We start from the raw sequence: 27708 nt of genomic DNA, 5'->3' as shown, positions 1-27708 counted from the left end.
ACATCATTAACTTGAATTGATAAATGGAAAGAAAATCTGTGGAGGCACTTTACAAAATAATCCTGAAAAGTTTCTGTGTTTTACTTATGAAAGGAACACATATTGTTCACATCTGTCTCCATCCTTAAGTCTTGCCCGCTGTGTCCCTTAATTTGCACCAGGGTGCATGTGTCCAAACAAGCTTATGCAGACACAGCTCCTTTCTGGCCTCTGACACAAGGGAGTGGCTAAAAGCTATGAGAAATCATACCAATTAAAAACATTAAAAACTCAAAAGAGCATGCATAGTAAGTATCACATTCAAAGAGAGATGAGAGCAAAATTCCCCAGTTTAGTTATAGATGTAGACACCTCCCAATACCTCCCAAATCCTTGCATCTAGGGGCTTAACTAGAGATCATATCTAATGTCATACAACCAAGCAGTATATTAAAGCTTAAAGGGTAAAGCATTCCCATATCTTTCTAATGATGATTAATTCATTTTGTATTCATTTGAGTAACATTAAACAAAGTCAATTCATTTAGCGTGAATGTGGATAGACATTTATTTTCTTCTGCATTTTCAGGAGAAACTCTTTAAATGAATAATTGTATAAAAGTGAGTAGCAGAGAGAAAGGAACTGAAAGTTTCCATGCCAGACATAAATTGAACAATAAATAACATAAATCCATGAATATTTATTTGTTTACCTTTGATAAGTGTCATATTTACTTTATGTACATACGGTACAGGAAATGAATAGTTCTGTGCCATGGGGACAATACAACATGAAGTTACCTTATATTTTGACACATGCTGTTGTATTATTTCAGCTGTGACAACCAAAAAGAACTTCAGAGAAATATCTTTAAAAAAAACTATTGAATCAGCTATTTTTTCTTTAAATGAGGATTTACCCTTTTTCCACAATCATGTTGCAACAGTTATGTAAGAAAATTTCAGTATTTTATAGCCTTCCATGACAGAGTTCTTCAGAGAATATTTTTTCGACTATCCAATTTTATGGAATTGTTGCCTTCTTTCCTTTGCCTGTATTTTTTTTTCCCACATAGACTTTGTGAGATCGCTTAAGGCTGACCAGCATCTGAGATTCTGTAGCCATTTACTTCCAAGCAAAAGCACCTCATTTTTAAAGACCTCCCTGAGGTGACTAGGACTTCTTTTCATACTGTTAACTGGAGCTGTAAAGTTATTCAATAACTGCAACCATGTTAGGGATTTCCAAATTATCATCCTAATCACATTTTAAGATTTATTTTCTTAATACTGATACTGTATCCAATTTATGTTTTTTACCTTCAGCTAAGGAGGAGCATCCATATCATCCATATTCTGGATCCTGTACATTCTTTCCATAGGTTCAGGGCTAAGAAAACAGGAGTCAGATTAAGATTTATTTTGAGGCATATATTGTATCTATGTTTCTGTAGTTTTAAACATAGGAAAGTTTAAAAACCTCAAATATTGTGACAACTTTCTGGATTCAAAAAGAAGTTTTGTAATTCATGACAGCTTCTAACAAGTCATTCCAAATGTCTGCAGATTTGGAAGAGTAACATTTACTTTGTTGAACCCTTCAGCATACTGCATATATCAATTTCTTGGTTTTCAGTGTGATGGATTGCAAACTTAAAGATGTCATTAGTTCAGTTTTACATACATTTAGGCAAAAAAAATCATATGATTTTGTAAGGGAATTAAATATAAATTTGAACTTAAGGATTCAAAATCTTCCATATTAGGGAACAAAAATGGAGCAAATATTTTTAATGAACTGTGAACAGAAAGCTTGACCTTCTCTATGAAACACATACCTTAGGAGTGAAAAAAGCTATTTAATAGCTATTTTATTGCATATATGCAGGGCTGTGCTGTTCAATGCATTTTATATGCATTTAGCAGTGCTGGTGTCTTACTACAAATCAAACATTTTTAAAATATTACTGGATAGTAAAGAAAAAATCCTAACATACTTTATTTTCTGTTCTTGCTGGCGAACACAAGGATGATTTTAATACACTGTGGAAAGAGAATAGGATCAGCAGCTGGTTTACCTGGAAAAAGAGCTTAGTGTGCAGGTAAATCATTGAAGTGTATTCTACCCTCAAATGATAACAAGAAACTGGCAATGTTCATTACTGATATACCCTACTCCTTAACAGCACATCTTGTAGTTTACTCTCTCATGCAGTTTACAAATCTTTAATAATCTGACAAGGACTGATTTCAGATGTGGTTACCAGAGTCTTGTAAATAATCTTAGTGGGATGTGAGGGGAAGGAAAGGGAAATCAAGACTCTGAAGGGCAGCTTCTCAAGTGGCAGCTTGCAATGACAGTTTGACAGACTTTCTGGTGCAGTGGAAGAATTATATGCAATAACTACATGTATCGCTCACTTTCCTCCAAGGATTACATATTTCTTAAAGTGTGGTAAATACAAAGATGTAGGAAGCATTACTCGGTGGAAAAATATAAAATTCTATTTTATGTCCCTTGCATCTCATTTGCATAATGCAATCTGGAGGGTTATGTTTGTCAGTGGTAGGAAGACAGTTTAAACAAATATTCAATGTATGTATACCATCTGCAGCAAAAGGTCATGGTCTTAGCAGGCAGCTAAAAAAGTAAACAAAAGCCAGCATGTCTGCATTCCACCTGCATCATATTGACAGCAAACAATAGCTCCCTAACAGAATATCTGTCAACTTGGAAACATTTACTGAGTATTTTGTTCTGGCTGATATAGACCGTTCAAGTAAGTCATTATACTGGGAGGCAGCTACTGCCATTTCAAAAAGTATCTTGAGACTACAGCAATTTCACATCACTGTAATTCAACAGCAACTGACTACTAACTAGCTAAGTGCCACAGACTCCATCCAGTAGGACTGTTTCCATGGTAATTGGATACCTGGGCACTTTATCGAAACCTGCTAGCCAGACATCGTTAAGGACTACGAAAGAAATCCTCTGACTTTTCCTTTCTACAGACTGACTGCTAGGCACACTGAATAACAAATTTTCACAGTTTCCAGTTCGATATTATATAACTCTGACTATTCACATCCCAAAAGTGCATTGATAGCTTGTATTCCAAATCCCTTTGTTCCTTTCACCCAGTGACTACTGAAAATTCTAAGCCAAACCCTTCACCTCCTTGCCCTGACTTATGCCTGTAAAAACACCTGTTTGACTCAAAGCAAGGAGGGTCTCATATCAGTTATTCCACCTCTGATAGTGGTCAATGCATCTATTAATAATTTAATGAAGAATTTTAGATCCAGCATATTCCCACAAAAATGTTTGTTTAAAATCTATGTTTTCTTTTGTCAACTCACCCTGATTTCTGGGTGTAAAACAACTTTCATCTAGGAGAACAGTTACAAAATAAGCTACAGGCTTATTGAGGATGAAACAGGGAATGAAGGAAAGAAATGAACTGTCCACTGTCTTTGATAAACTGATAGCAAGTGTTAGGGCAATTATTTTCTGTGCCTATTCTTACCCAGTCTTTCTTCCAAATGATCTGCCTATGTGCCAGTAAGCAAAACTCAGCTCCTGTTTTCAATCTCATATTCCATCTGCTTCTGGAATTACTGCTAAGGGCAGGTGGCAAATGAGTTCTTTCTAATTTTCCAATCTTCTCCATGGGATGAATTCTGCCTCCTTGTTCAGGCTGAGTAGTTCTTTACCAGCCCTTGGGATAGAGTAAGGAGTAGCTCAAGCTGCATACATGTGACAGAACCTGCATCAGTATGAAATGAGGGCACATACGGTTTAATGTTATGTGTGTGATGTGCACAATACATTATGGGGCAATGATTCCTCAGTTGGAATGCTTCAGGACAATAGACCAGGGCATGACATAAAGGCATTTGCCTTATGGCTAGTTTTTTTAGTGACATGTTTACGTACAGTATTTTCTGCACCTGTTAATACAATTGTGTTTTGCTGAATATAATTCTTCAAGAAAGAATGATTTATTTTATCACAGTGTCAGGTTCTAACCAAGGAGAGAATTGAGCAGTAACCATATAAAAAATTCATAAGTCCATCAATTTAATTTGTGAATGCCAAGATTTTTTTCTGTCATTTCAAAGAAAATAAAAATCAGGAGTATATCTGATTAATTCTTACATCTTCAGATGCACATTAATACATATACATTGGTATAACATTGGTCTTTACTTTCACATATATATTCATGCACACAACCAAGATGTAAGAGCATCTCCTCTGACAAAGAGGAGACAAGTGATTTTCTAGAGACTTATTTGACATAATAATAATTCATTGATCTCTCTGCTTTATTGGGGGCTGATAATAGAATACCCCAGGGGAAGAATCCGCGCCAGAGTCCTGGATCAAAGGGTTTACCTCTTTGCTCACATAGGTGCTGAATCCATGGCTTATTTCCAAGTAAAAGTGCCTGCAGCAACATTTGCTAATTACAGGTTGTGCTCTACTGTTTCCAAACAGGGTGAAAGTGACAGAAGTTTAACTGTAAATAATTACACACTTGAGTAAGTATGTGATTAGTCCTATTTGTTGTGGTTGGGACTAGAGTGACAGGACAAGAATGGAGTGATTGCATTATTTACAGCTTAATTGTAGACAAGTAATTACTTACGTAAGCTGGTGCTGTGGGGTCAGGGAATACATGCCTGAGAACATCTAGGGGTTGAATGGAAACTTCAGAAAGTTGCTTTCCAAATGATGCAGCAGAAGTGCAAATACTATGCATTTATCTAATTACAGAGGGAGGTCCTTGAATTTAATGCTTTGGCATGTTAAATGTCTTGTTCTCTTGAAACCAAGGATTAGATGTAATATTTAAACCAGCCCTTCCAGCCTAATAAATCACAAATGCCACCTAGTGGCTTTTGCTATCTAGTGAATCATTGCATACTAAAAAAAAAAAAAAAAAAAAAACAAAAAACAAAAAACAAAACAAAACCTAAAAGGAAAAAAAGTAAAAAACCCCTAAACTCCATGTTATTTCCATGAATGTGCATATGGTTGATAAGATTATCTGTGAACACATTTTTCCACCTAGTTCCCAGCCATATTTTATTTGCATTGGATGAGTTTGTGAAAATCTTACTCATGTTGGCAAGTAGCAGTGAATATTCCCATTAAAATGTAGTTAAACTCCCTGCTTTGGAACTGTATTTTAACTATGTGCTCATCTTGCCAAGTAAAATAGGGTTCTGATTTACAAAATATGTTAAATCAGTAATAAGGTTAGCTAAGTTAGTTATATTAACTAAACATGTCAGTAAACTACCCTAATTCTAAGTCTAGTCCATCTAACTAAACAAATGCTTCATTTTTTACTTGTGTGCTCCTTTTCCAAAATGACAAAGTATTTCAGAATCAAGGCCAAGAAAGAAAGAAAGAAAAAGAAAAAAAGAAAAGGACCAAGCTGATTACTTTGAAGGAGAATAATTGCAGTATAATGAACTGCTACTTGAGCCATCTATATGTTGTTAGATTCATTTAAAAATCATGAAAGGAACTTTACAGAATCAGAACAAAAAATTTATTAGTAATAATTATGGTACCCTTTAAGTTGTTAAGTTTCTGTGTTTCCACATCTTTGCAAACAACTGCATATGTTGAGCTATGATGGATATTCACATGTGACAAATATTTAGCAAGTGTTAACTTTTCTGAGACAGCAAGAGCTTGAAAATCTCAGAAGCACTAGAAGTTGAGTCTTGTGATGAGCGCAAAAAAATATTTTTAAAAAGTCTGTCATTTATAGCCCAATTCAGCAAAAAACCTTAAATTGAAACATCAAAGTTTTGAAATTTGTCATGGTTATTTTGGCACAGCAAGTAGAAAAAAAAAATGTTAGTGACTTTCAGAAAGTAGTCAATCTGCTTTGAAAAAATGTGATTAAAGTGCAATTGTTAAAAATTGCCAAAGCCTGGATAGGAGTGTTGAATCAACCAGGCTTTTTTTTTTTTCTCTACTTAGGTACACTCCCTTGATTTCAGAACACGAAAATGACACCAATAATAGGTTGCAATGAAGTGATATAGGTATGCATAGGCAGATATGTGAATGTTTTATGTTGTAAAACATTCAGTGATATATATTGAGGTCATTATTTCTAGGCATGCTTAGAGTTATGCATGTGGCATATGAAAGTTTAGTGGTCAGTAAATGCTCAAAGTTTAGGGCTCCCTAAATCCTTTGTCTCCCAAAATTGAGCTGAATCTGCTCAGAGCTGTTCCTTCTGTAACATTAATTTTTTATGGATGACAAATTAGTGTACTTCAAAGCTATTACTTCTTAACATCTATTTGTACAAATTTTCTATGGAATATTCACATTTCTTTATGGTATGACCCTACAACTTTCATATGCCTCGATCTTCATATGCTTTAAGTGTATGTTTATCTTCAAGCAGGAGAATAAATTCATTAAATAATTTCATGGGATTATGTCCAGTTGTTGCAGAGATTTTAATATAACTAAAATTATTATATTTTTCAGTAAGTAAGTAAGAAAAATTAGCAGAGGTTCAAGAAAGTTAAGTATGTTCCTCTCCAGAGGTCATATAACAACTCAGTGAGAGAACAGAGTGCAAAATGTCACCTCTGTTCTTGATAATTTTCTTTGCACGTGCTACAGGGTTTGTGGTTTTTTAAGAAAAATGTCTGTAGTTATTGAATGGGATAACTAATGCACATGCTAACAAAGATATTTACTTTCTTAAATACTCAAAGCTCAAAGTACATTCAAAGATCTCAGTTTTATTCCTGCTTTTATTGTGACATAAAAAAACCCACCCACAAAGTATTACAAAGCCTTTCTTAGGTCATAAATCTTTTAAAAATTAAGAGATGTAACTTTTTGGGTCTAAATAATTACTCATTGGTGTATTTGCATTTATGTTCCTTTAATTTTGTTATTCTTGTGGAAATTCTGCACAGGCCTGAATAACTGACCACTGAATAGAAAGAAATTACCCTTCAGAATAAATGCTAAATTGCTGCCAAGTGTTATAGCATAGCCTGTCCTTTAATCATGTCAGTTGAAGTTCTCTGAATCTGAGATAATATAATACAATTTGGAAAATGTGAATTGTTTTACAGATTGCCTATATATCTTTGCAGAAAGAAAACAATAGATGACAATTTTTGGTTACATAATTTAGAAAACAAAACCAGTTTTTCTGGGTGGAAGCAATTACTTGTATTAGGATAAGGAAACAAAATAAAATTCCATTGCTGGAGTGGGTTGTTATTGACACTACTAATAATAATAATTGGAATCTTTGTGATTTTTCTTGACCTATTCTTGCTTGCTCATGCTTTTTCTTTCTTCCCCCTCTTGTTTTACCTCATTTGTTCAAATTTGTCATGGAAAGTAAAACGAATCTGATATTAAATCTTTCATGATATTAATTTTGTTTCTCACATATTTCTTCATTTCTGCTTTATCATCTGGAATTTTTAAGAAATATATATATACTATATATATGTCCAATATATGTGCAATAATATTATATATATGGTACTAAGAAGTGTAAGATGTTTAGTAGTATGTCATCTAATAGTGGGTTCTTATGTTGGATTTTCATGTAATGCACTGCAACCTTAGTGAAAGTAACAGTGACCTTAGTGAAAGTCAACAGAATGGGTTCTGTGGTCATTAATTCACATTAAACACATAGTCTAAGATCCCAGTCTCACCTGTCTAGAGCACGGTCTATTTTCCAGCCATCCAGAAAGTCTAAATTTTTGTATCATGAGAAAGAATGCATGGCTGCATTTCTCTTTAAAATGACACATCAAAGAATGCATCACAATTGTCCTTCAGACATGGTAATAGGTCATAGGCCTCTAAGAGAGAGAGAACTAGGCTTTGAGAGCTCTTAAGCCCTAAGCTACTTAATACTTATGCCACAGATCCTGAATCCCTATTACTTTGTTCATAGTGTTTTTTCCTTAATGTCTAGTACAGTCTTCAGGGAATCTGCCTTTTTTCCATTCGCACACAGTAGAGAGAAGAAATAGGCCACGGAAATGCTGGAAATTAAAACAGGAAGGTTCTGTGGGGGTGATGCACTGGGAGACTGACAACAGTGGCTGAAAGACCTCTAAAGGTGCTGCAAGAAGACAGGATAGGGCCAGCCTCTAACCCAGATGCTGGACACAGCTTCTAGCTTTGGGTGAAACAGTTGCCTGAAACCAGCAAAAGAGTTTTTAAGGCAAGTGGTTGGCATATTTTTTGTTGAGAGAGGTGTTAAGCATGCCCTTATATGTTTTAATACATGACTAAGAACTTCCTCCAGACGCTCCTTGAACTCTTACAGGATTTGTGCCACTGCCCCTTCTGTGGGGAAGCCTGTTCCTTGTGGAGCCAGTGATTGACTGTCCTCTCAGTGAAGAATCTTTTTCTAACATTTAAGCTGAATTTCTATTGACACAATTCTATTTTCTTGTGTCCTATCATTGGTCTCCAGAGAGAGGAAATAAACACTGCCTCCACCTCCAGTGATGCCCACCTTGAGGAAGTTGTAGATGAGCTGACGTCAACCCTCAGCCTTCCTTTCTCCAAGCTGAACAAACCACCTTTGACCTCAGCCACCCCTTGAAAGTCTTGCCTTTGAGGCCTTTCACCATCTTGGTTGCCCTCTTCTGGGCACACTCAAATAATTGAGATTTTCTTCTTATATTGATGCACCCAAAACTGCACAATGTAATTGGGGTGCTGCCACAGCACTGCCGAGCAGAGGAGAGCATTCCCCTCCCTTTTCTGGCTGGTGATGCTGTGCCTGATGCACCCCAGGACAGGGCTGGCTGTCCTGGCCACCAGGGCACTGATGACTGATATTAAATTTACCACCAACCCAGACCCATAGATCAGTTTCTGCAGGGCTGCTCTCCAGCCTTTTATTCCCTGTATGAATAACCTGGATTATCCCGTCCCATGTTGCCTGTTTATGCTAAATTTCATATTGTTGATGATATCCAGATCTGTCTTTAAGGCCCCTCTGCTCTCAAGGGTATCCACAGCTTCTCCTAATTAGTATCATTGGCAAACTCATTCAAGTTATTTCTACTAGAAAAAAAATGTTTTCTTACACAAGTAACAAAAATTTAGTGAGAAGGCAAGAAATAGTAATGAATTTTGCTTAAATACATATGATACCTGTTACAATTAATTATGTTGATTATTGCTATGACTAGGAAATAAGAAGAAATTCCAGGTTTGCCTGGCCAGACATGTAGACTTGTACCTTGAAGAACATGCAGTATAAACATGCAGATGAAGTGTACACTGGAATATAGACAATCAAGTCAACTGAACTGAGCTATCAGAAATGTCTTCCCAAGTCTTTAGTGAGGTAGGAGCCCAGGCAGGGGGCAAATAGGTTAATTTACTAGAAAGGAATGAAAGTTTTGTGTCAGCAGAAGAGAAAGAAGGGGAAGTAAACAGATAAAGTGAGAAAGAGAGACTCAAAGTATGCTCTAGGCTTTTCCTTTCGATAGGTCAGACATTTCTCTTTGATGGATATTACGCAGATCATAATTAATTCATGACACAATTGAAGCTGTCTTGCTGGCTAAAGTTTGGAATTTAGAGTTATTCACTGCTTAAAAAACACAGAAAAATACTACTTAATTGCTCCTGCAATTAATTAATCCACTTATCATTCAGCCAATGATGACAGTTTGCACTTTCTATAAAAAGAGAATAAAACAGCCTGCAACAGTCAGAAAGAGATTAGCCATTACTTTTAGATGGTATCCCATACCACCATGTATTTTGGCATTCTTGTGGGAAATGCACTTAAAACCCTCTACTCACAAGTACCTCTTTTACCACAGGAAAACATGCATATTTTTACATTTACAACTTATATTCCCTTCTTCCTAATTTGTGACACAATCCATTACTTTTACAATAATATGTCCTCTGTATTCTGTGTATCTATTTGAACTGAAGTTTTGGTATAATTTCTCTCTCTCTCCCTTTCTTTTTTCTTTTTTTTTTTTTTTTTTTTTTTTGACACAAATGTATATATAATTCTCTTTAATATTCAACTATGTACTATGGTACTATACCCTCTCAATTCAAATATGAACTTCAAAACTTTTTCTACCAGTCTAAAGCCATGGTACCTCTCCACAAGTGGAATTGTGAGAGAATAATGCATATAGGCCAGGCACAGACTGAAAGAAGTTAGAAGAGAAGTGACAGTTGTCAATATACTCATCAATACCATCAGACGAGAAGGAGTCGAAATGCAGTCACAGAGAAGGATTTTCTTTAGGGTAGACAAATTCCTATTTCTTTTGCATGCCGTAATGAAAACAGAACTATAGGGGTCATATCAGGGACTTCTTTCTAAAAATAAACCTCTTTAATTATGGAATATTCACAAGTATCTTAACATAAGCTTCACCCATCTGCAATCAGATTTAACCTCTTCTAAAAAGGAGATGTCAAGGCATATAGCTAATATATATTTTATACATATTATAATCTATTTTATGCATTATTTTTTAGTATGTCCATTAATTGGATAGAGGGAGAAAGATTTCTCTTAACAACTAATTACAGATAGCAAAGAATGATATCTAATTTTTTTGGTGGGTTTTCTCAGAAAAGTATCTTATAATGTAAGAGGCCTCAGACTGGAAATTAGTTTTTTGCTGGTTGCCTAATGCCTTTCCCAGGGTTCAATCCTACTCATGCTTGTGGCAGTGGTTATATTTCACTCCCTGTTGCTTTTTGGTGCTAACAGTGAATAAATGAAAATGCTTTTCCCTTGTCATTCCCCTGAATGTGCTCACAGCCTTTGCTTATCTAGCATGTATAGGCAAGTTGACACTTTTCCCAGCATAAAGAGCATAGAAATGCTGGCAGCTATAAAGCTCTGGCACAAACATCCAAGCTGATTCTCACAAATGGACACACAAGTGCTTAGGTCTCTGTTAGGGATTCTAAATCCCAGAAAGTATGCCAAACAGCTGCTCTGCTATTGTCCCAACTTTGCCTTCACTGGGCAATAAAATGAGTATTATTTGCCTTTAGTAATCACTATTTATTTCTGCTTTTCAGTTGATACAAACATTGAAAATAGCTGGTCACAAAAGACTTCATGATCCAGCTGCCAAATGACCACATGAGTACATCTGTGGCACCTTGCAGATTAAGGCACCAGGCAAAATAAAGACACACATGGTGCACAGGAACAGGATCTGGACTGTACGTGACAGTTAATTGAATGAAGATTGCAAATCTGGCCTTGGGATGGCATTCAAAATGTATGAAAATATCCAATCAAACTCAGGGAAATCTCTGCAGCTGATGATGACTCAACATGTTCTAAGCACTGACATTAGGAAAAAAAAAATTAAAAAAAACTCCAGAACTTGTAGAAGTTATTATCCTTTCTACCTCTTCCTGCTAGCTCTGGGAAGCACATTGCAAGTTATGCTTACTTCACAAGTTTGCCATTTTCAGATCTCTCTCCCCTTTGTCAGGAAAGGTACTTGCTGACCCTGAGTGAAGAGTAAGAAAGTTTTAACTAGGTTATTTACAGCACTGTTATGATAGGCACCTTTTTTTTTTTTTTTGGTCAGCATAAACTTGCAAAAATATACTATGAACTTCATAACTATATTTTCTCTACTAAACTTTTCTCTGTCTAACTCTTAAATAATCTTCTGATAACTTTTCAGATTTTGCCATTTAGGGGTAATTAAATTAATCTCCTTTTTCAGAGATGTGTCTTGACATTATTTTACACAATACAATCATGCTTTTTATTTTAGCTTTTTTTCTTTCTACTCTAGCTACTGTTTTCTATATTTGTGTGATTTATTGTGCTTTGTTTTTGATTGAACACATATTTCAGATTGTTCTGTTTATTGTTTTCTCAGGCTGTTGCCAAAATATTTTTATACAACAGTTAGAAAATTCTATATAATACAGAACAAGTAAAGAACCACATGGTAAAATGCTAATCCAAAATTTTTGAAAGCCAGATTCCATTAACTCTTAGTTATAATTATTTTGTATGACCTTATCTTACCCTGAGATTAGCTCAGTTGGTTAGAGCACAGTGCTAATAACACCAAAGTTCTGAGTTAGATTCCTTTAAGAGTTGTGCTTGATGATCCTTGTGGGTCACTTCCAACCCAGAATATTCTGTGATTCTGTAAGCTGCAGTAATAAAAAGAAAAAAAAAGAAAAAAAAAGGCAAACACATAAGTTTTCTATATTATGTGGGTGCCCCCATCACTAAACTGAGGTGATCCTGACATCTCCATGGTGGTATCTGAGTCTGCTGGTGGTGCAGCTTATCTGGGTAAGCCAGGTTACCCCAGGGTTCATTCATATCTTTAGACTGCATGAGAGACTTGCCAGTTGCCCAAGGAGGATCATCAGAAGTGATGTTCTTGGAGCTGCTACACCAGGATAACCTGATCCTGGTCCTAAAAGAGCACTCACAGATAGGGGAAAAATATGTGGCAGAGGGGAAGCCAATGTGTAATCCTCACTGCAGCCCGTCAATTTTAATTTTAATGATATTAGAAATCTGCTTTTAAATTCCTGATCAGTTTTAAACAGATCAGCTGGACAGTTTTCCTTCATCTCCCCTTTCCTACCTTATTTTCACTGTATCTAAATGTCATAAAAAACTGGAAGTTTTGTGCCCTACTGCATAATTGCTTACTCAGTTCTGCAAGAACTGCAAAAATTCTACTTTCCTAGAAACAGATGCTTTGGGGGATTTTTCATAATTAAGGACATTTGATCTATGATTTTTTTTCATGACCCTTAAATGAAGTCAGTATAATACAGGTAATAGGGGACAGAGGTTTTTTTTTCTTCCCAAAGTAAATTAATTATTCCAACTGTTATGAGTCTTATTTTCATCCTGAATTAGGATGACATGGCAAAGCATCAAATTATTCCTGCACTGGAAGGAATGCTTTTCTTTAAGCAACATTTTAATTTTAGTTTTTGTAATCATTCCTCCTAACATACTGCAATTAAATAACTGTGGGCCAACTGTGTGGGGTACCCTGGGCAGAATACTCTGAGGTGAACAGGTCTAATCACTGTTTGTCTGGGATATCCAGCTCTTCAGCAGCTCAGTCTTAGTTACTGTCATCATTCCATCAGGGATCTGCTTGGGGATGGTGGGGTAGGAAGGGGGATTCATGGATGTAACTATTGCTGTTACAGTGTTTTCTTTTAATTCATCAAGCTGCTGTTGGATGCTTGCTTTTTTTTTCTCAGTTTGATACCAACCTGAATACCACAGGGATTTATTATAATTCCATATGCACTGTGAACTTCAAATGTAGGGTAAGCTAAATCATAGTGTAATCTGCCCTAGGAGCTTTAGTCATGCATTCAGAAGGGAAACTGAATTATTTTATAGGAGATATAATTAAATCAGTGACTCCTCGCCGTAGAAAAGCTATATGAGCCATCCTAACAAATGCTGTTACATGCTTCCTTAGGGACTAACAAAGGGGCAAACACATATTGAAACAGATTTTGGTTTTTATTTCACAAATGAAAATGTCAAGAATCAGATCTACTTGCCCCAGGAAGCAATATTATATTTAAAATTACCTAAACCAAATTTGAATGTCATGGTAAAATTGAAATTTCAACAGACACATTTTTTCATTGTAAAAATTTTGAGCAGAAGTGGTCCAAACATTCCACAGGTTTGAGCTGACATTTCAAATCACTGTAAGCTGTCAGTGCTTTAGGTGAACTACTCTGGTAGTAGCAATGTCAAAAGGAGTATATTAAGAGATAAACTATTCCTAGGTTACATTCTGTTCTTCTTTAAATTAATGATGAGTTACTAAAATTCTTCTCCAGTTTTTACAATTAACACTGTTCCTCAAATTGGTTCAGCTTAGAGAAAGTAAAGACATTTCTCATATTGTATCTCCTTGGTGATATAAACTGGGAGAAGAGGTAGCAGCATGGCTTAAACATGTTGCAGTTAAATACCCAAATCTTTTGCTACAAATTAGTCAGAGTTGGTACAAACATCATGAAAACACATTGTATTATGTTGTGGTAATATAGTCGCATGTGGATACTGTAAGGAATTGTTCCTTACACTATGTCATGATATTCCTATTATTTCTCTGAAATTATATCCATACTGTCTCTATTGTCATTGCCATTCTGCAACATACTTTTACAATACAAAAGTAGTAATTGTTGAAAAGTAATGTAATTGTGCTTGAAATTCAAGAAGAGGGACTGTATTATGAGAATTGATGGAAAAGGACTACAAATGAAAATGGTGGTAAAGTGCAGTAACAATTAAGGGGCACAGTGAAAGTGGAACCTATTCAGATGCAACAACATACAAATCTGTCCCAGCAGTGACTCCAAGTATTCACAGTCAGACAACACAGTTGAAAGAAGGGAGTTGATTTAGAAAGCAAAGGGGCAAAGAAGAGGGAGGTATCACGGTTGAAACAGGTGAAACCTGTGCTAAAGAAAGTTAGCAGTAGATTTTGAAGCAAGAAGCAGGTTTTTCATTAAGGAAAAATTAGTTAATGAAAAGGAGATGGCTGCAAAGGACAGAATCATTGTCTTCCTTACAGTTCAAGAATATTTAATGTTCCAAACTTTATTGCTTTCCTCATTTTTTAAATTCGATACCCACTTTCAATTCCTTTCACATTGCTGCTCATATTCTGAATAACAAGACATTTTTATCCTTTAAAAAAGTAGCAGACTCTACTGTTTGTGGCCCAGTACATAAGATATAATTGTGTCAGGATTATGATAAGGGGATGACTTGATTTATGTAAAAATAATGTGGGGTTTTTTTACCCCAATAAAGCACTTGAGAGAAACATATAAATGAGGACCCAGAGTCAGTTAGATAATGAACTAATTTCCATGAGTCTTTGGCATTTTGAGGTACACACTACAGAAATGATTTTTCATGCAGAATTCTTTAAAACTCTTGTACATTTTACCATCTGCCCTAGAGTTCTATTTCTAGATAATTTTTGATCCTTACAAAACATCTGGTGGTATCACTGCCTTTTTGCAAATGGTTTATTTTGACTCATTCTTTTTCAACAGAGAGAATTAGTCACAATCATGTGTATACTCACATATAGCTATTTCCTTTTGGTAGTCTCCACACCATATGTTAATTGATGCTGTAAAGAAATAGCACTTAAAACACATGCACAGAGATATGCATAGATATCTCTGCCCTTAGATTTCCTTCACAACTAATTAATACCAAGGTCAACCAAGTTATACTGCAGGACATGATGGTTCTTTGCTTTCTAACTTATAAACTGATGGTCTTCAGATTTTTGCTAGTTTCCCAGCAAAATAAGTAAGGGAGAGGTATTCAGTTTGTCCCTACATTGCTCAGTGATTACTGTGTGATGGAATGTCTCTGATTTTTAGCCAAATGGGAGCTGCATATGATTACTCAGTGTTTCTTGCTGAGCACACTGAGAGCATTGGACAAAATCATCAGGCACCAACCCAGGAAAAATGGAAGGTACATTTCATATAATGCTTAACTGAATTGGAGAAATCAGAAATGAAAGGTACATTTCATATAATGTTTAACTGGATTGGAGAAATCAGAAGTACAGACTGTTGTAAATTACATATCATAAGAATTCAAAAGTCATGAGATGTTCCAGTAGAAACTGGCTTACACAATGTCCTGGATATTTTACAGAAACGAACTTGTCCTTCATAAACCTCCTCCATCAAATGTCTACTATTAGCCATTTCAGAGTCAAGAGAGAGGGCTAACAGCATTATTTACACCATCGTGGTCATTCCTATGAAATTTTCCTTGCTCACAAACTGGTGTGCAGAATAAAGTCTTTCACTTTCTAACATGTGTGATTTCTTAATGACCATGCCAAACAGAATGGATTTTGGTGCAGCTTATAAATCTTTTGAGTAATCCTGTTATTCTCAGGTTGCATTATCACCTCACTTACTTCTAATATTGAAATATGAATTCTACTAAAGTTTCAGGCACAGCTGTTTTTTTTATATGGAGTATTTTGCCTTTTTTTCTTTTAAAAAGTCGGCTGCCTATCAGTTTCATATAACCCTTTTAAGTACAACAAGAATATTGTAAGACTTTGAAGACTTGAAAGAACTGCATGTTGCTGTCCTATAAAACCTGATCATGTCAGGATACTGACACAGCACTTTTTACCACACATAATTTTGCACTTAGCGTTTGTATCATTAAATCTTAACATTCATTCAAATGCATAATTTAATACAAGTTTTTTCACATGTATAGAGTTTCTATTTGACTCAAAGAAATTTTAGACTTCAGAAGCAGAACGAATAGAACAATTTGGTGGTTCAGATCCCAGGAAACTTGATGCAGTTTGTGCAGGACTTTGCACTTGCCTCTTGTTAAATTTGAGAGACTCCTCTCAGCCCATTTTTCCATCCTTGAAAGTCCTTCTGGATGGCAACATGACCCTCTGAGGTCTCAGCCATTCCTCCTAGTTTTGTGTCATTGGCAAACCTGCTGAGGGTACATGCTGCCCATTGTTCAGATCCTTAATGAAAATACTAACCAGAATTTGACTCAGAATTGACCCCTAAGGTTAACTCCAAGTTATTGGTCTCCAATAAGATTCCAGGACACTTATCACTATCCTCTGAGCCTGGCCATTCAGCCAGTTCTCAATCTAGCTCACTGCCTGTACATCCAGACTAAACTTCATTAGCTTCTTCATGAGGATGTTAGAAGAAACAGTATTGAAAAACCTATCAAAATGAAGTCCTATGGGTTATGATACACCTGGGTCATGTGGGAGTGCCTGGGTAACTCCCCTGTGGGGGAGCTTTAATTTCTCTGGTGGAAAGACTCATACCTGAGTCTGAAGGCACTTCAGGGTTCTTTGATTTTTTATGACACCATCTGAGACATGGCAGTTTTCTCCTCTCAGGTCAGCACAGCAGGGCTAGGAATGGCCCATCAGACCTTCCCTGGGGGATGGGAGGATGGGAGTTTTACAAGCCAGTGGTTTGTGTAGAAGAGGACAGCTTAGCTTAACAAGAGGCACCACCGTATCCCCATAGGATTTGTCTCTTGTGTCACTCATAGCAGCACATCATTCACCCTGCCTTACCAGATCACAGGTTAGCCATTACACACCCAAAAGCTCCCCTCCTCCACCTCCAAACCTGGCTTCCACGAAGCATTCTGGGACAAGTGGGGAATGTTTTGAGTCATTAACCCACAACAGTCCATAACCCAGAACACCCTGTGTCTTCCCTTTGGCAAATAACAGGTCGGTTGAAGACCCTTATGAGGAAAAGGGCCTGCAAATGTGAGAATGCTCCTGTCTCCTATGTATAGGGTGTATATATCATCCTTCAGTCAGGCAGCCTATATCAGACAGCCACTACTCTGATGTTTACCCATCAGTTCTTAGTTGGCTCATCAACATCCCAAGCACAGCTGCAAATATTCTGTCTCATATAAAGAGCTGCTCCACCTTGTCTTCCCAGCCTGTTCTTCCTAAAGAGTCTGTATCTCCATTGCAACCAGTCAAGGGATCCATGGGACCATGTCTTTTTGATCCCAGCAGGATCATAGCCCTGGAGCTGTACACAGATCCCTAATTTATGTTCACGCCTCGTGTTGTGAATGTAAATGTTTGTGCCCATCCAGATGTTACAAGGCAACGTCCATTGTACCAAATAGTCCTACTTATAAAGGTCCAGCTACCTTCACAGTAAACAGATAAAACTAATGTTTGATTTTAACTGGTGTTGCTGAAACACCATTTTCTGAACCAACTAGAGGTCTATCTTTTTATCCACTTTCAATGATGAACGCGTGCAGTGCAGGTAGCTAGGTTTAAAAGCTGCAGTGTGAGCTGCAGGTTGAGCTCTGGGTGATGAGAGCCTGAGGCAAGGGGTTGTGTCCTGCCAACCCTTTGCACAACAAAGAGCACAGGAACCCGTGGCCCTGCCGGGGGACCGGACATGGCAGGACCCCTTTTCCCCCAGATTGTCACTCAGACTGTGATGGCATAAAAGGCTGAGAGTTCCTTTGTTCTGGGTCCCTCCTTGGAAGTACCAGCTCAAGCTCAGTTTTGTTATCTGGTTTTTGCACCATGATTAAATTATTTGAAGGATCTGGATGTCCAAGACTGCTATAGGAAACCTGATGTCAAGCTGGTGAGGAAACCTGGTGTGACTGTGTGAGAGCAGGAGGTGTAGCTGTGAAGGAGCCATGGTCCCAGCTCAGGTCGTGCAAGAGTGACTGCGCCAGAGGACCCCTGGATGGTCAAACAGGAAGTTTTGTTAAAAGTTTTATCTTCACCCATAAACAATTTCTGTTCTAAGCTGTTGTTAACCTGTTTTTGCATTCCTTTCCCCTGAAAAGGTGCTTAAGTTTAAGTAGAGCACAGCAAAGAAGAACCCATTCTAGTGCCAAGACAACTTAAAAAGGTAAGAAGTCACCAAGGACTCAGAGGTTTTAAAACTATTTGCTACCATCTTAAAAAAGATCTCCAGTTTTGCCTGTAAAAAGAAAAATATTGTCTCCATCTTTTATCACTGAAAAATGTCAGATATCCATCAATAGAAAATAGCAGAATTTTGTTAGGCCTTTAATATTTTAATAGGATAAAGCAGAGGATGATCATATTTACACCAAATGCTATTTTAGTAATTTTTCTCCTTAATGCTTTTCAGTTGAAAGCATCTATTCTGCTCATAGACTAATCTGAATGTTCAGGTTTGAAGTGATACAAATAACAAAGTTATATTTACTGTTATTCTCATTCCTGTGAGGTCCTTTTAAAAGACTGAACCTTCTGATGTTGAGACGTTTCCTTTCTTCATAACTGAACAATTTCCTTGAGAGTTTTCTCTCCAAAAATCTCAGCATCAGTTCGCCTCGCAGCTCTTGTTGTTCTGAATACCGTGAGGTATGGCTGTACATGGAAATCTCCACTATTGTTAGGTGAGAAGGCTGCACCCCTTTCCCCAACTTTAGGTATTCTGGTGTTGTATTGGTCATTAATCAATAATTAGGAATATTGTTATAGGTGACTTTATGAAGGCATGAAAGCAATACAATTTGTTCCACGCATGGCAGTCTGCCTTAGCAGCAAAGTCTGGAATCACATTTCTTCTTATTTTGAAGTCACATTGGGAGATTTTTCAGGTATTAGAACTGCATTTTCAAACCTCTCTGTGCTCTCATTTAAGATGTCTTTGGGATGATCTCTTCTTGTGAAATCCTGACTGCTGACAACAGGTACATTCAAATGGAAAAGAAATTTCATCTGTTTCAGGAATAAATCCCATATGTATTCAAAAGAAATCTTTCTCTGAGCCTATCAATCAGCAAGTCACGTTGGAGAGAATTCAGACATCACTAAATAAATATGATGACTTGCTCTGTGCTGAAAATATTGATGTTGAATATTCAATATATAATAACAGAAGAGAAAAATATTTGTTTGGTCTGTATTATACATATGTAACCAGAATCTCTTTCAGAAAGCAAAAAGAGCTACATATTGTTTTATAGTGACACTTACATAAAACAGATGTATATGTCCTTTGGAAACATCTTGAAAAGCAGAGAAATTGTGGGAAAGTAAGAAGCAAGCCTTGTATTGCTTCCTTCCAATGCTAAGCTCAGAAGATATTGAGCCAGTGCACCTTCATTTAAAGCAGTTAGTACAATCTTTCCCTCCTGCCTCAGCTTTGTGAGGTTACATGGTGATGGAGGGGGTGGCTCTCCATCAAAGAATTTCTTTTGAAAGGAAGAATGTGCTCACCGAGAGTTCATAGAAACTTCAATTTCAGAAAATCATAAAAAAACCTTTATTGCATAATATGTTTTTTACTGATATTTCTGTTTCCTTCATATTCTAGGAGAGCATTTTGCTTCTCACTGGCTTACACACTGTTCTGAAAAGAAGACAGAAGGCCAAAAGACCACCAGGACATTTTCCCTTTTAAAGGAAACCAGTTGTTCGGGAGTATCAAACATGTGCATAAGACAATAAGGATCACCAGCTTTTATCTCAGAAAAAAAATGGGCATGTGTGCATGAGTACAGTGATATTACATAATAGAAACATAGAGAACAGAGCTGATTAATTTGTGGATTAAACATAATAGTTTCATTTTCCTTAGGTTTATGTCTTAGAGAAAATTAAAAATAGAAAAATAAAAATTATCCTAAATAATAAGTAACATAAAGCTTTTTGTTTATAACAATATTTTGCTACTAAAATATGTGGACTGCAGTCATTTGACAGCTCTAATGACTCATGACCATGTCCAGTGAACTACAGCCACACTAACCGAGTGTACCATCTATCCAGGAAGAATAGGATACCTGAAAAAAACACATTCTTGAATTTAAGTGAAGGCATCGGAGTTCCAGTGGTGGAAGACTAGATTGACTATGGCTCTGGTACTGTCCAAGCATAATTTTAAGTCATGGTGGCCTACATCTAGTGCCAAAAAGTGGTTCTGTAGAGAATTTATATGTTATGGATAAAATCAACTCTTTCTGTGACTTTACTGAGTTTGCTTCCTTTAACCACTGTGAGAAATGGACACATGCTTACCAAACAATTAGCTCATGAGGGAGACGTATGGGACACACACAAAAGAGCTCTCTAAGCAATTTATTTCAGGCATGTCAATGCCTGAAATAAATTGCTTAGAAAAAAAATAGGGTGTTTCTGTCACTGGGTTTTTTTTTGGTTTTGGGTTTTTTAAGGTAAGATTTTGTTAAAGTTATTCCCTTGCAGATATTTAACTAAGTAGTACTGAATGCCATTCAAATGATACTTCACTTGTTTAGAGAGGGATGAGGTTAAGAAAGCTATTGCTTATCCATCCTGCTGTGAACTGTGAGCACTTGGCTGAAACTCAGTGACACTAGAACCTAACTAATTCCCAAGATTCAGACCTTTGAGCAGTCCTCCCTTCCTTTGTGCACAGAAGAATATTTTATTTGCCTATATCTTCTGACAGATATTGCATATAGCAGTGCACAGATGTATGGATGATACTCCCAATGTTCTACTAAATAATGAAACTACTACACATAAGAGATCTGTAGACTCTGGCTACACAGCTGGCCAAGCAATAACAGAAAACTTCCAATTGAGGAAGCAAGAGACGTGACAGAACCAGAAGCAAACCTGGTTTACCTCTGGTTTTAACCAGAGGTAAGCTGCAGAGCCTTGTGATATAATATCCTACAAGGTACCTAAGTTGTCAAAGTCATACTTGAATCTTCTATTACCCTGACATCTATGGTGTCAGGATAATATTTTTTTTATTTTTAATTTTTTTTTTTTTTTTACTGAGAGAACAATTATTAAGTCATGTTAGAACACATATCTGATACAAGGACCTTCAGTTTCTTTGCTCCTTTTTCTTATGTGTAGGTTTACACGTGCCTATGATTCTGGATAGGTGCTAGCTGTTCCAAGCACTTTTGGACAGAATATTAGTGAAATAAGGAGAATAAGTTCTCAGACAAGCAACTCACAAGTCAATTTTACTGAATGTTTTGAGGAAGGTTTTAAAAATTTTGTTGTTGTTATTGCTTGGCTCTTTTGATACTTTATTTTTGTATGAAATACTATGAAAATGGTGAGGGTCTTTGCTGCTGAAACTACCTTGGTTGTATACAAATACAACTTAGAACATTTATCAAATGTTTTTCATATCAAAGTCTCAACTAGGTACTAAATGTATTTCTATTGATTGAAATGAATAGAAATATTTTAAAATTATATAATATTGAATGTAATATTTTACTAAAAGATATCTAATATTAATGAGGTCTCCTTTCAATATATCATATGTTTATACCTGTCAGTGTCAAGGTTCTCAAAATCTATTTTATTGTAATAAAAAACATATTAAAATGTAACCCTTTGTGCCATGATTTTATATCTTATTTTATAAGAATATTAAAAAAAATAAGCTTCTTTCCATATGTTTTCTATAGAATCATCAGATAATGTTTGCTATAAAGTGAATTCCTCTTGAGACAACATAATGCAGAAAGCCTGTGTGTCATTGGTGAAATGGATTTAACCCCTGAAACTTGTGTAAAGGGACACACAAGAGTTCAGGAATGATCTCATAGGATCTGCTCAGACTGAATTTGAATATTTTTAAACCCTAAAGCAAAGCTATCATATACTTGGAGGGAAAACTTAATTTCTTCAGACTTTAATTATTTTAACGAGTGCACTCAACAAATAGAAAGGTACAAATTTCAAAGGGAAGAGAGAAAGCAGGCAAAAAAAGTCCCCTCACTTTCAAATACAAATATATCAGCTTTTGGCAATATGTTTCTGCCATGTTGAAGTTTTTTCTATTACATATGGATATATGGGGATCAGGGAGTTGACACAACAAAGGTGAACTTAAAAGGATCACCTAAAGGTGATCCTTTAGGTGGCTTAAGAATCATAGAATAAAATTGTTTTGTGTTTGCTTTATTACTTAGGGTGGGGGATAGTTTCCTCTAGAGCTTCATATCTTGGCCTTGGTTTTGTGCTTATTACATACACCTCTTCCAAAAAATAGATTGTTTTGACCAGTGCTCACCTGAATGAGGTGGTATAGGTTCCTTGCTCATGGCACACTGCATTTAGTTCAAAGCATAAACTTATTTTTGTAGAAAAGATTAAAAATACATCCAGTGCTGTTTATTTTATTTGTATTAAATTCAGAATAATGTAAACATAATTAGTTTTCTTTAAGTAGAATACCTTAAGTGGACATGATATCAAAATGCAGGTAAATAATTTTCAAAAATATTTTGAATCCCACTGACCATTGGCACCAATCACTGCTCACTAGTGAGATGGTAGTATTTAGGTGTCAGCTGCTACACAAAAACAAAAATTAAAAAACCCCCCAAACCTCAAATCTTTGAATATTTTTTCATTTAAAAATTTAAAATTTCATTTTGAAAGAAAATGGAGGTAGCTCACAGAGTTTTCACTCCTTGGCACATCAAAAAATTTTGCTTCTATCTTTTTCCTGTAACACAAAATATGATTGACACTCTGCCCAGCTTTGAAATGCTGCCAGTGACATTAGACACTATAGCTTTCTCTGCTAGGCCAGGACAGTGACAACTGTCATGTTGATATATGAAAATAAATCACAGTTAGTGTGTGCTGTTCGTGGCATAAGGAAAAAGCCTTTAAATAATAATAGTGGAATTTTTTTTATTTTTTCTTTAAGATTGAGTTGAAGATCCCTTAAGGTCAGTCTTCAGGTTATGCAAAGAATTGCAGTAAATAGAGCATGTATCAGCTTGTAGTCTCTCCATATATCTCCACTGCTTAACCATCAAAGGTTAGACTTGCATTTTCCAGACGCCCTTACTGTGGCATCTTCTGGCTTTTATTCATCAGACATTTGTTAACATTTTCAGGAGTTTTCCTATTTATTTTGACTGTGAGTGGATGCATTATTGAATTATTAAAATGTTGCTCTTTTTTGAGGATCAAGTTTTTGTTTGCTTTAGGTTAACATTACCCCATGAGTAAAGGTGCAAAAGTAATTATTAGGTTATTAATTTAACAAGACTTTGTTTTAAATAGAATCGAGTTCAATTTTGAGAATAAAGCTATAGAGTTCATACTTAATTTTACCATGGGAAAAAAAACCACAAACAAACCTCTTATAAATCACAGAAAGTACAAATGCCAGTAGCTTTATAAGAGCTAACATTTTATTGCTGCTAACATTTCTAGTTAAAAAAAGTTTACAGGTCACTATGACTTCATAATGAAGTTTATACAGTTTTACATATGATACAAAGCCATATCTACAGGTATGATAGACTGCATTTCAGGCACACTGGTTATTTGCAGTAGAAATGGAGAGAAGGATCTGTGGATGAATTTATTCAGGGCTCCATGCTGTGTCTTATACATTAGTCATGAAGCATCATGCTTATGCAAATGTGCAGCAGCCTAATTAGGCATACAGAGTAGAACATTTGGAATAATGTTATGAGCTATTGGGCTTCTGAAATATGTTCCTCAGCCAAATTCTCAAAAGCAAAGTAGATCTGAGATGCCTTTTTACTTTTGAAAACAGGTGTACAATTGTCTTCTTGGTGCTTATTTCATGCCTTCAACTTTAAAATAAAGCTTGATCCCAGTTGGCATGACATTTTCCTTGTCACTGGAAAGTAGCTGTGGATATTCTTAATCACTGACAAGAAAACAAAATATTCATTCAGAGCTCAGACACGCTGAGAATTTTGAGAATCCTATAATACTTTGAGAATTTCTGTTGTCTGTTTTGAGCATTCTGTCTTCTGAAAATATTCAGGTTGAATTTGACACTTCCTTTCTTCTTGCTACAATATGTGATTAATCAAAATGTTCTGATTCACATTCTGAGAATTCAATATCTTAAATTTAAATATGCAGAATATTAAGCATTCCACTTCAGAATACAAAATTTTATTGCACAAATTAATTTATACTCTTATCCAAAAATTACTCTTTAACAAAATTACTACCGCGTTTCCCACATCCACAAACGTTTGCTAGGTTTTCTTCACATCTGTTAAAAAGTTAAGCAGCAATTTATATACTCTTTGGTAGCTGCTGTAGAGAAAAAGAAATTAGTACTTACAAACTAAATCACTAGTGTTAAGGTAAACACAGCAGAGCACTAAACAATCCTAAAATAATAATACCTTTCACAAAATCAGCTAATATTGTTTGCTGGGATTTTAGCATTTGATCTCTACATTCTTCATTTGTTCAGAGGTTAGTATATAGATCAAATTCAATCTATACATAATAGCAAAGACACCGTGCTGCCTAACAACAATAACTATGTGTGACAACAAGAGCAAATGTCTGAAGACTGCCATAGAAAGAGGAAATGATGACCTTTAAACTAAGGTGCCAGTATACTTAGAAATATCTGAAGATGTGCCTGCTGTGGGGTCTCATGAAGAATGGAGATTCTACTGGAAATGGGTGTTTCAGCTGCAGCAAAGTATCAAATTGAAGTTTAACTGTAAAAATCTCAGGTGGTGATCAAAAGAATTGTCCTTTTTAAAAGATATGAGAAAGAGAGAGAGTTATGAGAGTGTGAGATTTTGTGGTTTTTAAATTGCAGAGGACACATCATCATCATCTGAATTTCACATCACAGGATGACAAGGAGTCCAATCATCTTCCTCCTGTCCAGCAGAGGATTATTAGAGCCTCTTATAAGGAAAAGTATTATGTATTTTGTTGTATTTTATGACTATATGAGTATGTTTCCTGAATAATCTTGTATTTTGGGAACACAGAAAGAAAATTATAAGAAATTAATAATTTATATTTGTTGTCATTAATGATCAGTTTATGCACTTTACAGAAGGCCACAGCTTCAAAACCCTAGTCAATATAATCCAGACCTAAACCCATTTAATGCTTCGAGTGCTTCATAAGAAGTCTGAAATCTGTTGTTTTCTCATTTACATCTAGTTCAATTAGTATCTCCCCTCTGACCATTCCTACAGTGCCCAAAATGTGACACTTCACATTTTCCGATTTGAACTTTTCTGTGAAGAAAAATGTTCCCTGATTTCCTCTAGGATCTGAGTGCTATCAGTGAGTGGCAGTCTGGCTCTTGGTGCAGGTCTGGATGTGATGAGAGAAGGACTTCCTGTACAGCCAGAGGGAACAATTTATGATGACATCTCTTAAATTTCGGCTCAGGGCTGCCTGGAGCATGGTGAACTTTCAAGAGCATGTAATGAGACAAAAAGGTGAATTCCACAAAGAAAATCATCACCTGCAAATTAGCAGAGTTATTTCTCAAATTTTCAGTTTTTCAAGTAAATCATACCTTCTGCTTGACTTTGGAGAGCGAGCAATGCTGTATTTTGAAATTCTCCTTAATTACTCTTAGCAGCTCTAAAAACAGAACTAAATTTTAATTTAAAAACTAGAACAGTGCAGATAAGAAAAAAAGGCAACATTATTTTAAGAGAAAAAAAAAAAAAACTGAAAATATGTTGTAAATGTCTATTTACTCCCCCAGAAACTCTCTGAAAAATGCAGTAGTTTTTTTGCACAGGCATAATCATTACCAGAGTTATTAAATTTGGGGTTGTGAACAAGGCAAGAATATTTTTAAAAATATCTCTTTTGAATCAATCAAATATACTTTATTTTGCTGTTAAACTGAGAAAGCTTCCTTTCTTTTTATCTCAGAAAAAGAAATTTCAAAGCATAAACATCATTCCAAACTGAAGAATGCCAGCAGTAGGACTTTTGCAAGAAGGTTTAGTGCTGCTGTTTGGACTGAGTCTATTTTATTTTTATCTTATAAGGAGTTTTGCATGTTCCTTAATCTGCAGAACAGTTTTTCTGAGATCTGCTTTCCTGCCAGCCTTTGCATCCCTGTTGGGAAGAATTCCTTGGCTTCTCTGACTTTAAAGTGGACTTCAGCACATTCCAGTAAGCTGACTTGCATTTGTCTGACACATGGACTTCAATTTTCTCAAGAAGCATATGCATCCAGCAGTAAGAGTAACTAAACTATGTCTCCTGACACCACAGGACTTAGCTGACTGGAGAAAGGATCAAAGTTCTCAAAACAATGGCACTTTGGAAATGTGGTGTTATGAGTGTCAAAACACGTTCTCCTGAAATGTGTGGCTGACTCCTCCAATTCATTTCTATGTCCTCTAAAAGTGCTTGTGTTTTCTATCTGCCTTCTTCCAAAAATACAAGGTTTAAAGCTGGTCATAGTCCTATTATCTCTTTCAAAATTGTGTTTTCTCAATTTTCTCAATCTCTTTGATTTTTGAGACTCTACGATATTTTAAACAATAAAATTCAAATGCCTACATAGTAAGGACTTTTCAGAAAGTTTGGGCATTATATGACACACATCTCAGGTTTGTCTCTGTATACCTCTTGAAAGGAAGTTTGTGAATTATATGGACAATAAATTCTTAGGATTTCTGAGCTCATAAAGTTTCATTATGCCTTATACATAATTTAATTTCATTTTTGTCTTAATCCCTCCAATCTGCATCAGCTAATTCTTAGATATTTCCCCTACAATCTCAAAGAATGTGAAGGACTCAGCCCTCCTCAAATCAGTGAAATTTAGAAAACTTGTAAAGGAAGAAACAAACACCAGAAACTGTTTATGTGACTTCATAGATAAGTGAAAATCCTTGAATTCAGGGAGGCAACTTAGCTTTTTAAATCAGAAATTTCATTAACAGCAAACAGCAAGAAAATATAATTCTTCTTTTAACCTATACAAATTAGCTCAACAACCTTCTAAAAGCATCAGAAATGGCAGAGCTAAGCCATCTGACAAGGTGAGAAAGTGAGACCATTAATTTTCTCATGTCTACAAATTGCTTGCTAAGAAAAAATTCCCATGAATTCCACTTTATAAATGTGTTCAAACTACTTGTGTAATAGTGAATAGAGCTGACATTTTAATTTATTTAGAGTATCATGTACAATACTTGCTAATTTGTGATTAATATCTAAAACCTTGATGTGCTACATTGGATGGGGCTTTGTTTGAGCAACCAGGTCTAGAGGAATGTGCCCCTATCCAGAGCAGAAGTTTTGGAACTGGATGATCTTTAAGGTCCCTTTCAACACAAATCA

Source organism: Haemorhous mexicanus, chromosome 6 (assembly GCF_027477595.1).
Source record: "Haemorhous mexicanus isolate bHaeMex1 chromosome 6, bHaeMex1.pri, whole genome shotgun sequence".
Lineage (NCBI taxonomy): Eukaryota > Metazoa > Chordata > Aves > Passeriformes > Fringillidae > Haemorhous > Haemorhous mexicanus.
The sequence above is the reverse complement of the archived record's forward strand: the minus strand, read 5'-3'. Positions refer to the sequence as shown.